Genomic DNA, 12289 nt, shown 5'->3' with positions numbered 1-12289 from the left:
TCACAACTCAGGCAAGGTTTATCATTCTGTAAGGCATGAAACACGCCAGTCTCTGAAAGTATTGTGAAAAGTGAACACAAACGTTTCTGAATGCCATTAGTGTATTGATTTGTATGAATGTGAATATTATACACAGTTGCAGGAATATAGTACATTAATGTGAAGCACATGAGAATGAAGTGTGATGAGTGAGGCGGATGACTTAGAAGGTGTGAGGCAGAGAAATGAAAATGTCCTAAAACGGAAACACTAGTCTTGGGACATCCTCATTCATCACAGTTAAGTCAGCCCCATTCATGAGTTTTTGTTCATATTTCTAATGAGTAAAAATGATTTGGGTGTTGTTAGTAGAAGGTGGTGGGTTAAGGAGTAACGCGCTGTAATGGACACACTGGTGCCAAATTTAGCTCCACTTTCCTTGCGTGGGTGCTGCTTGGCCCTTTATACACAAACGATCCATGGAGGAAACTTCACTCATTGGACGGGATGCTAACACTTGCCCATTTTATAGTAATTCACCAAACAAGAAATTCTCCTAGGAATCCAAACGATGGTAACTCAATCCCTTTGGCCTCTTGTTTTTGGTCCAGCCTTCAGGATTTACCGTGCTGCATGCACTCGGTGCTAATGCTGGAGTGGTATGGACATGACCTCCACAGTACATCCTAGGCCCGCCCGTGGGTCGCTGCATATGTAAAACAGTGGTTCTATGAATGGAACTTAATCACAAATGCATCACACTTCAACTTTTGTTAAGTTGTACCCTGCAAGTCTTTTGGACTGATTCCTCTGTGCAGTCTGTTGGCCACATACGACCTTGTTTCACTTTCTTTGTATGCATGCATACTCTTCTGTTCACACAACTTGGCTATTCCACGTAGTTGTCCTTACTCCTACTCTTTGCTCTCTCTTGCTTTCCATCTTTGTTAAATGCTGTGCTTGTTCTTTTGTCCAACTTCTATTTGCCTCGCCTAATCTCACTGCTTACCTTAGGTTGCTTCTCATCTCTTTTCCTTTACAAGGTCACTTAAGCGTTATTCTGTACTATATTCATGTCAAATCCTCCTTCCCTCGTCTCGCTCCCGTACTCCCTCACCATCGTGCCAAGTCCTCTTCATGTATTCTCCGGCTTTTCTTCTTTCATGCTTCTATCTATTGAAATCGTAACCTCCCTAAACGTCGGGACCGCGTTTTGTTAGTTGCCAATTCTCCAAATGTTCAAGTCTCTTAAGCGCCTGCTCACTGCCATATTCTGATGTAACTCGATTTGGCGTCCATCACTACTCTTTGATGCGTCACGCGCACCCCAGTTGTACAGTGCTTTATATATAGAATACATATTTTAAGAAATGTGCATTTGTCGTGTAATCCTATCTGAAATTCAACAGTACTTGTATACCCCCTCGCCCCTTTCTGTTTTTAAGACCAACTTCGTTTGTAGAAGACTACTTGTTAGTATGTTTGGAGGAAAAGTGTGTTTTCATTGCCAAGCACAAGGATTCTTTTACCAGCATGCATTTGCAGAGGGTATACCCAAAGCTCTGTATGTTATGCAAGCTCGGAATTCAAAATCGACAGCAAAAGTTAAAGATGTTACAAAGAGTTAAATGCAAAGGATAATTGTTCATTCAAACATCCCGAGGTTGCAGCTGACGCACAAGCGTGCTTCAACTTGGCCAGTAATTATAATTGAGCTGTAAAATGTTTGACAGTTGCCAACTCTTGCGCTGCTTTGCAAGCAGTCATTCGGTAGCACGGGTGAACCTAATGCACAGAGGCATGCGAATATGTGGTCTTTCGCTACGCGCAGAGAGTGTTATTTTGCAACAAACACCCTAGAAAATGTATGAGACTCCATTGTTTGAGCAGCAAGTGTTTCTGCACCAAAAGTAAGTGCAATGGTTAGACCATAGCAATGAAAGTAGGACTCTAGATGTGCATTTCATCATTGGCCAATGTAGGCGAACTTTCTGGTGAAATAGCAAATGCGCTTGCCACAGTAAAAAGGGGTGGCGTTCCGTTCCCTCTTGTTTATTTATGTGTTTTTTTTGTGGCGGTATTTGAATTTCTATTTATTGTTTATGTAGAGTGTTTATAGAGCGCAGCATCCACCACTAAGGTGGACTCGGAAGAAGCCGATTTTCTTCAAGAGACAGGTATTTAGGGCTCCACAGAATGAGAGATGATCGGAAATGTGTGTGATATTTAGGCGGGAAGGCATTTCCACAGTCTTGATGGAAGTGCCCTGAAACCACAACACCCGTGCGTGCGGGATCTGCTGAAAATGGAGGTGTAGAAGAGGGATCAAAGGCATCGGCCAGGAGTGTAAAGACACTGCTCGATTACTATACTGTACGCTGCATGCAGTGGTCCTACCTTTTGAAACTCTGGGCATGCCACAGTCCTCATTGGTTGGTTGCCAATGGGGCGGAGTATGCTTTGGGGTTCCGTGTTGGGGGCAGGAGCTTAGTTACCTTGGTCACTGAGCTTGTTTTCGAAGAGTGTGTAAGAGATTGACCATCTTTTGGGCCAATAATAATTTTTGGACGAACCATTCCTTTAATGGACTCGCCATGCTACGGGACTCTGGTGAAGAACCGATGCCTCTCTAAGGTGACGCTTATTTTGGGTAGATGGTATTTGTCTAAACCAGGGTTGTCCAACATATGGCCCGCGGGCCACAATGCAGCCCTCCAAGCCATTTTATGTGGCCCACGAGGCAGATTTATTTATATATGCAATGTTTGTCGGGTACCTGTATCCGACAAACATTGCTTAAATAAATAAACCGGGTCGTGGCGGGGGACTGTTACTGCCTCTTTTGACGCCAAGGGGTCACCAGAGACAGTTACAGTCCTCTGCCATGACCCAGTTAATTTATTTATTTATGAAAGGTTTGTCAGATATGTGGTCCCGGCAGATTTATTTATGCAATGTTTGTCGGATACATGTATCCGATAAACATTGCATAAATAAATAAATTAATCAGGTCGTGGCTTCCGGGAGGGCTGGGGCTGGGTCAGTGCCTGCCTTCTCAACCTCGCTTAGCGGGGCTTGCAGGACGGGCCCAACCCCTGCCCTCTTGCTTGCAACTTTCCCCTGATTTATTGGTGAAAGAAAAAGTCACGTTTGTCAGTAGGTTGGTTGCGCACAGAGCCCCTGGTCTTGTATCAGAGTTTCTTTTGCTACAGACAAGAGGGCCAGCCCTGAGCAGCTCAGGGGTCCACAGCCATGATGTATTTGTGAAAGAAAGAAAAAGTCACGTGTGTGAGTAAGTTGGCTGCGCACAGAGCCCCTGGTCTCGTATCAGAGTTTCTTTTGGTGCAGTCAAGAGGGCCAGCCCTGAGCAGCCCAGGGGTCCACAGCCCTGATGTATTTATTGGTGAAAGAAAAAGTCACGTGTGTGAGTAAGTTGGTTGTGCACAGAGCCCCCGGTCTTGTAGCAGAATTTTGCTGCAGTCAAGAGGGCAAGCATTGACTGGAGGGGTGAAGTGCACAGGCGCCTAACTTGTGCACCCCATGATATCAGGTGCCCCTGTTGTTCTTGAAGCCACCCTGCCCTGGCTGTGTTTTCGCGCCCAGGCCCTCCAACCTTAAGAAGGCCCAGCCAGCTTCTGGGGGCTGGTGGGGGGGGTGAGCGCCTGGCTACCAGCTGCCACCGCCGTCCCCATCCGAGCACCAATCGGGCACGGTCGGGCCTTGCCTTCATGGCATTGCCGTGTCCTGCTGGGGGGCCTCCCACCTGAGACGCTCTTGTTAAGCGGGGTGAACTGTCGGTCCAGGAGGGCCATGGACCTGTCTGGGGCTGACATGCCAGTGGGCACACTGCACCGGGCCTGCTCGCATTCTGACTGGGCCTGCTGGCAGGCGGCCAGGCCTGAATTTTGCAAATCTCGGGCCAAGCAGGGCCTGAGGAAAGGAACTATGCTACAATGTGCCTCTTCTGCTGGGCTCTGCCTACCGGAGCTTCCCCGTACACGTGGGACAGGCAGCTCTGCAGATGCTCAGGGCTTCCGGGAGGGCTGGGGTTGGGTGAGGGCCTGCCTTCTCACACTTCCTTAGCGGGGCTTCCAGAACAGGCCCAACCCTTGCCCTTTTGCTTGCAACTCATACTTACCTGGCAGGGGAGAATCTGTGATCAGAAAGGCAGATCTCCCAGGATGAGGCTCATCCATTGCACATCGGATTTGCTGATCCCTGCAATGTCACCATATGTGGGATACTCAACTGCATTATTTCTGGTAGTGGGGGACTGCGTTCGCGCTTTCCCCTGATTTATTGGTGAAAGAAGGAAAAAGTCACGTGTGTGAGTAGGTTGGTTGCACAAAGAGCCCCTAGTCTTGTGGCAGAATGTATTTTGCTGCAGTCAAGAGGGCCAGCTCTAAGCAGCTCGGGCGCCCAGAGGCCACATTTATTGGTGAAAGAAAGAAAAGGTAAAGTGTGCACTGGGCCTGCTAGGTTGGTTGCAGACAGAGCCCCTGGTCTTGTGGCAGAATGTATTTTGCTGCAGCCTCCTGTTCCTCCCCTCGTTTGGCCTCCTCCTCGTTCTGTTCCTCAACTGCTCTTTTCACCTCACATTTTGCCCCACTTTCTCCTCCTCTTCTCTTCCTATCTGCTCCACGTCACAGCCTCCATCCTCATCTCCTCTACCAGCCGCTCATTTCTTCAACTATCACTCCTACATGTTCTCGAAACTCCTGCACTCACTGCTTTTCCTGTGTCAGGTTTTACACTCCAATGTCCCCTTCTCCTGGAAAGGTCATGCAGTGAGGGTCGACGCCCAGGTTAATATTTATTTATGCAATGCTTGGTGGATACATGGACCCAGCTTATTTATTTACTTGTGCAATGTTTGTCGGATACCTGTATCCCACAAACATTGCATAAATAAATAAATATACAGGTATCCCACAAACATTGCATGAATAAATAAATACCACTATTAACATCACACACATGCAGCCACCCAACTGCTTTTAGATGGGAGCTGTGCTGGGTGTGATTCAAAAGAAAACATTGCTTATGGCGAACAGAAATCACCCGGTTTGAATAGTACCCAAGGGGGAGTTTTTTTATTTATTTATTTTTATATTTTTTTTTAGTAAAATGGGATGCAAATTGTGGATTTTAACGAATATTTACTCGGAAACACTGGTCAAAACTATTATCTGCTTATTGAAGTAACTCCGTTAGGTTCACCTTTGGGTGATCGCTTTTTCCATATTTTATCTGTTGAATTGGATTATGCTTATTTCATTACCACAGACGTAATGAATGTGTATTAGAGAGATACGCTGCCATATGTATAGGGCACAACACTGCACAGGCAGCATCAATCATTAACACAGAAGTAATGAATGTGAATTACAGTGATAATCTGGTATATTCATTGGGCACACTGCACATGCTCATGCAGCATTAGTCATGCTTTGTACAGGACAACGCTGGCCTAAATTGGGAACAGCTAGCATAGACATGTTGCTACAGAGGCATATTTTGGGCACTACCAGCATGACAATGTGTTACATCAGTGACAGTGCTGTCTTACACTGTGGACACATTGATCATTAACATGTGTTGTAAAATGTTCTTATCTGCTGCTGTTGACATGGAATTTTCATGTTCCCCTTTAGAACTGATTGTAAACTTATGGCTTTTTGGTCACCTTTTCTGCTGTAAAATGCACCATTTCAACCCCATATTTGAAAACAAATTCTTGGGGGTTGGGAGGACCCCCCAGACTCTCCCTAGATCCTTATAGCTCCCTTGCTACGCTCGGTCGCCCCCACTTTTTCAGGAAAATATGAACACATACACAATGAAAGAAATCGCAAGCAACTAACTTTTGATCACTGCACCTGACACCAAAAGCTATCTGACACCGCCTGTGATGCTATTGTGTCAAAGGTCACACACTATCGCTTTTTAACATACTGCTTTGGGTGAGGTTGTTGACTTTTGGCTCGCCGGCCCACTGGGTGACAAAAAGTTAATGCTTGGGCCCCACATTCAAAAAGGTTGGACAAGCCTGGTCTAAACAGACAATGACTTTTTAAGATTCATCTCTATTTCCCCTAGCAAGGGGCTCATTATTACGAATCACCTGCTTTTAGGGCAGTAAGTTAGAGTGGCCTTCAGTGTGGATGGGGTAGCATGCTCCCAATCCATTGCTTTGAAATGGATAAACAAAGCCAGCTTTTCAACGTTTTTATTGAATTTGCAGTACGCCATGTTGCAAAAACCTCTGACAAGCCTCTATGTACTGTGTGGTATTTCTGCTGGGGATGCAAAGGCATGAAAGTGCATACACTGGATTGGTCAGACTGCGTGGGAAAGATAGCGTGGGCAGTATTTCAACTGAAAGAGCAATGTAATTTCCCTGCAGTAGCTGCGGTCCCTTCCCTAGAGTGAATGGTTGGTCTACTTGCTGCAGGCTGGTCCAATGCAGAGGTAGCAGTAGTGGTGGTGTTTTGAAGCGTAAATGATCAGCCTTCTGCAATGTGGCATAAAAGTGACATTGTGGCATGGTGTTCCCTGTGGGTTGATGTCGGTCTGTACAGTGGGCCACATCAAGTTTTTCTTTTTCATCTCCCTTTTGCTGCTTTTCATTGAATGTTATGGCTGCATCGGAGTGTTACTTGAAAACATCAGGGAATGCTTGGAAAGCTAAAGTACACGGTAAAACCGTGATCGTCCTTTAAACCGTTAACAAGGAGAACATATGGTAACACAACAACAACGGTTATACTAGGAAGGTAGATTCTTAGGTGCATCATAAGTATGCTCTGCAGGTTGTACCTACCCTCTAGATCTAGCAGCCCCAAGATCTAATCCATATCCTGTTGAAAAATGCTCAACCGTCTGGAGAATACCATTTTTTATTTTTCAATTTCGGTTTTCTTTCCTTTTTTTGGACAATGATGTGTCTGTCACCGGACACAGCCACCAGTATAGAAGGTTGAGGGACAGCTCTCTCCTCTATACCTATTTAGTAGGCGATACACCACGCGCTACCCAGGGAGAGACACCCCCGCCAGGGCTAGGGTGTTCTTCCTTAGGGATAGGTACGCCGAGTTGGGTGGCCCCCCTAGTTCTCTGAGTTTGAATGTGAGCACCCCATTATACCAATGTGTTAGCATACTTATGATGCACCTAAGAATCTACCTTCCTAGTGCATCGGAGTGTTGCCATTGTTAGTTGTATTTCCTTTTGTTTTGCTCTTGATTCTCAGTACAATGGACACAAGTGTTACGTTTTCGTTTAAGATGTGCAAGACGGGCACTTGGGTTCCCTACATATCCAAGCCCGCATTTCTGTGGCATCTAACAACTCGGCTGAACTCTTTAAAATCTGCAAGGAACTAGCCAATCCTGCCGCAGTCTCTACCTCTCCTGTACCTTCCCAGGCCCTCTGCACGGCACTGGCTTCTCACTTTATTTCAAAAACCCAGGACATCCTGTCCTCACTCTCCTCCTATCGCCTCCCACCCTCAATTCCCTGCTCTTCCTCTGGCCCTTCTGCAGCCCCCCCCTGCCTCCTTCTCTGCCTTTCCCCTTTTCTCTGGAGACGAGGTTTCTAGACAAGTCCGATCTATGAAAGTCTCATCGAAGGTTCACCCCTGTTCCTCCGAAACTATCAAGGACCACATTGACTCCATGGCTCCTGCCCTGGCTGATTTCTGCAATCACTTCTTCGCCACTGGAGTCTTCCCATCCCCCCTGAAGCACTCCTTTGTGCACCCGCTTCTCAAGAAACCCTCTGCCGACCCCTCCTGCCAGGCTAACTATCGCCCAATCTCCATCACTCCCTTCTTGGGCAAGCTCCTGGAGAAACTGGCCATCTCCCAGCTCAATCTCCACACTGAATCTGTTGGTTGTCTTCATGACCATCAGTCTGGCTTCAGAGCTGCCAGAAGCACGGAAACTGCTCTCCTGAACATCTGTGAAGACCTGCTCTCCAACACCCCGTGTGTCCTCATCTTGCTTGATCTCTCTTCTGCCTTTGATACCGTCAACCATGCCATCCTGCTCAGCCGTCTCTGTGATAACCTGGGTCTCACTGGTCAGGCTGTGGCGTGGCTGACCTCTTTCTCTTCGACTGACCTTCCCAGGTCCAACTTGGGTCCTTCCTCTCCGATATCTTTTTCTCTACCTGTGGTGTCCCCCAGGGATCTAACCTCTCTCCCTGGCTGTTCAACCAATACCTGGCACTCCTTGCCCACTGCAACGCCGCTCTCTGCCCCAACTTTCAGTGCTATGCAGATGATACCCAGGTTATTTTCAGGCTCCCCTCGGCCTCCTCCACGCCTTCCCTCATCTCTGAGTCACTGTCTGCTATCCAGGAGTGGTGTGCTGCCAATGACCTCTGCCTTAATGCCAGTAAGACTGGGATTTTACTCATTGGCACACCCACTCCCTCCTTCCCTGGCCTTCTTCCTGCTCCCACCTGCAAGGCTAAAAACATCGGGGTTATCTTCGACTCCACACTTTCCTTCTCCCCTCGCATCTCTGACATCTCTAAGAAGTCACACTATCAGCTACACCTGCTTCTTTTCCTCTCCTTCCCCCAGAAGCTCACCATCTCCAGAGCCCTGTTTTTCTCTAGGCTGAACGATTGTAACAGCCTCTATCTAAATCTGCCTACCTCTACTCTCCGCACTCTTCAACTTATCCAGAACAGGGCTGCGAGACTTGTCCTTTGTCTCAATCCCAGGGATCGTATCTCTCCAGGGCTGAAATCTCTGCACTGGCTCCCAGTGGTTACGAGGATTAAGTTCAAAACCCTCTGCATTGTCCACAAGCCCTTCTGGGGCCTAGGGCCACAATACCTTCAACTCTCTCTCTTCCCAAATATCTTCCTTCTCAAGCTCTTTGCTCATCGGCCTCCAACTCCCTCAGGGTCAGGCGCTTCTCCAAGCAACGAGTTGGTGGTAGATCTCTCTCTTCAGCAGGGACCTCCCTCTGGAACAGCCTTCCCGTCTCCCTGACACTTGAGGAGACCCATTTCCGGTTCCGGAAGCACCTCAAAACCTTCCTCTTTGCTTCTGCTTTCTCTCCCCCTCTCCCCTGCAAAATTTCTGGCTGAAACTGCACTGGTTACCTGGCTGCCCTTTCTGATCTTGGGCCCAGGCCCCGCCAGTTGCACACCTGCACTGCCTCCCTGGCAACCCCTGCACCTGGGGACTGTTATTCTGTATCCCTACAGTCCCCCTACCAGCACGTTTGTCTGCTCTTACCTTGCACTTGCCACCATCTGGTGGCCGTTTTATTATCTTATTGTTCTACTATCCCATGTAATGCACTTTTCCCCCTTCCCATGCACTTGCGCGATCTGAATGACACCTGGCCTAGTAAGATCGCTGTCTGTCTTCCTCCTGGTCCCCCTCCCTTGCCTCATCGCGCCTCGAAACACTTGTGTATAGGCACGTTATAAATGCCCTATCATATCATATATCATTCACAAAGTCAGATTTTTGTTTTTGGTGGTGCGGGTGGGGATCGGTTGCCAGGGAATCGGGCTCACTGGGCTGTTCCAGGACATCTGGCTGTTACCAGTTGACAGCCTCCTGGTCTTAAAAGGAAACATTAGAAAAAGCCTTTATGCATAATAAAAAGAGACTGAGAAAGAGTAGTCTTGCCTCTTGTTGAATAATGACCCAGGCTGTCCATAGAGAGACTCAATACAGTAAACATTTTCAAATTGTATTATTGGCAAACCCAAAAGGCATATGTCACCTTCAGATGGTATGTGGTGGACAGTTTTCTAACAAATTACTTACAGATGAAAACCTGTATGGAGACGCATAGAATACTTTCTCGACCCTTCTCCAAGCTAAAGAGGCAAAGGTGCATGTGATGGTACATAAACACCTACGAAGGGTAAGCATAGAAGAGAAGCATATATCTACTATGGTGCTCTTCCGAATATGAGATCCCATTTAATAACTAAAACTACAAGGTCCCCTGCATACCAAGTGTATCCATAAAATAGACACACTTCCTCAACAGTAGCAGACAGGCTGCTGTGGGGTGCATTTAAAGGCCCCCAAACAGAAGTCCCTTTAACATGAATAGCAAAGATTTTAAACACTGAAACAAAAAACAGTCTGATTTTGGTTTTTCAAGTAAAGTAGAGCCATGTGGAAAGGGGCCTACCTGTCATTAACAATGGGCAAGCAGCATGTTAATTTACAAAAGGAGGAATCAAATATCCCTGTCACATGTAAAACAGAATTTTTAAGCATTGAAAGCAAAAACGGCCTGCACATGTGTGTGCAAATAAAAACGGCTTTCAAAAGTAAAAGTGAAAAAATATCGCTGTTCACAGAACAATGTCAGGAAAACAAAACATGATGTGTTGGCTGACAAAAGCAAAATTTATAACGTTTCACCCACAACTCCAGTGACATCTGAAAAGCCACTTTGTCTTCATGAAAAAAATGTCAGCCCAAGGCAGACCCTTTTGCTGGCTGAGGGCAAAAGATGACAAGGAAAACCCCCACCCTCAGCCTGGATTTCACATCTCCCATCTAATGACCAACCGCAATAAAATGTCCTGTTGAAGGTTTTGAAAGCCCAGTGTTCCCCAGACTTGCTGACTCTCAAGGCAGTTATTGCAGGACAAAGTTCACCTCGGCTGAAGCATGACCAAAAGATGTAAAGGGGCTGCAACTTCAAAGAGCAAACTACCAACTTCAGAGAGACTTATAAAAAAAACCTCTGGTCACAGGCTGACCCAGTGAAAATAAATGACCGGAAGGCAGAAACTGCCATTTGTCCCACATGAACAATCACAATTAATTTAAAAGGACTATTTTCATTTAGGCCTTTTTTCAGCAACCATAATGTGGATTGATTTAATTTTTGTATACTTTGTTTTATGTAATTTTGGGGATATAATATGCATCTACCTGTGACTCTGGGAACTGTAATGGCCAGTTAGACTAGGTTTCTGGCTGATCTGAACATGGTCCAAATGTGAGAGTTGGTGAGCGGGTGGAACATGAAATAAGGGATATGCTTAATAACTTAAATATTCATAACTGTTGTGCTTTTTTTGTAAATGGCAGAAATGTGCCACATGGCCATGCTACATCGTACGGATTTGGTGGTCTGCGTATCTAATTCTCCAGGATTAGCTAAATCAGAAAATAAGTTTAGTATGGCAGTTGCTAGTAAAACTATGAAGTTGTGATACATAACTAGCTTTTGCCAGAAAGTTGAAAGAGAACATAGGGGCGATTACAAATGTGAATTGCCATATGGTGCTCCAGACCCTATACCAATCCTGACTTGGAGGCGGGGTTGGGAGGAGGGAGTGGGTAACTGTCCAATCCTAGTGGCAGGGATTATTGCAGGGTACTTCCCCAAGATTTTAAAATTGGTGCTGTCATTGCTATATAAGGTGGACTGCACTAGGACAGGGGACACACAAAAACTGGAGAGAGAGAAAAAGCAGAAAGACAGGAGGACAGAGAGAGGAGACAGAACATCAGGAAGGCTGCTGAAACTTACCATCTGACAGCTCTAAGGAGACACCAGAGGAGATCATCTGGGTGCAGCTGTCTATTTCTAGGAAGGCCTCAAAGCTGGCTGGGTCCTGTAGTTGAGAGCGTAAGGCCATCTTTGAGAGTGGAGTGACCAAACCCCTGCCCTATCTTTCCAAGTGTCCTGAGATGCAGCTGCTTTCCTGAACCTTAGACAGAGGCTTAATATGTAAGTAGAACTAACATACTGGAAAACCAAAAGGTGGGGGGAGTCTGCTTGCCTTGAATAATTTCCCTTTATAGTGGGTTGGGGCGGGGGGCAAAACTCCTTAGCCTATGGAACCAAATATATTAATTTAATTAATTCCCCAGTTGGCAGAACACCACAGGGTGAACTTTGTTAAAATTCCAAATTAACAAAGCTCACTTTCCAGTGTGCGCTGAAAACTATAGCCTATAATTTAATTGGGTAATCCTTTTTGTTCAGCTGACCCCGCCTTCTTTAAGGAAGAGGGGTGTATTTTTTCTTAAATCAGTCCAACCTTTTTATCCAGCTTCCCCAACACAGGCCTTTCAGTAAGGGGGGGGGGGGGGGGGGAGGCTGAAATCAAAAATTCCCCAAAGCATTCCAATTTTTCTGTCTGAATTCCCAACATAGACCAAAGCAGGGGTGTGGGGGGCCTGAAAAACAAAGCGATAAATCAACCTGTGTTAATTTTAAACCAAAAGTTTGGCCGAAAATTATATTATTGATCAGTGTAATTATTTCGTGAAGTGAAATTGGCAGAAACTGTACAATTGTGA

At 46.2% G+C, this 12289-nt stretch overlaps 1 protein-coding gene and 1 non-coding gene across 6 annotated transcripts in view; both read left to right on the top strand.

Moving 5' to 3' along the window:
- The window catches only part of EHBP1 (EH domain binding protein 1), a 2510899-nt gene that overhangs the window by 1397317 nt on the left and 1101293 nt on the right, over positions 1-12289 (top strand). The gene's annotated exons all lie outside the window — the stretch shown is intronic.
- LOC138468548 (U1 spliceosomal RNA) lies at positions 4110-4273 on the top strand. Its single transcript, XR_011268319.1, has one exon. It is a non-coding gene; the product is annotated as a U1 spliceosomal RNA (small nuclear RNA).

Source organism: Ambystoma mexicanum, chromosome 4q (genome assembly GCF_040938575.1).
Source record: "Ambystoma mexicanum isolate Mex_15411 chromosome 4q, UKY_AmexF1_1, whole genome shotgun sequence".
In the NCBI taxonomy this organism is placed as follows: domain Eukaryota; kingdom Metazoa; phylum Chordata; class Amphibia; order Caudata; family Ambystomatidae; genus Ambystoma; species Ambystoma mexicanum.
This window is presented reverse-complemented; position numbering and strand designations above follow the sequence as displayed.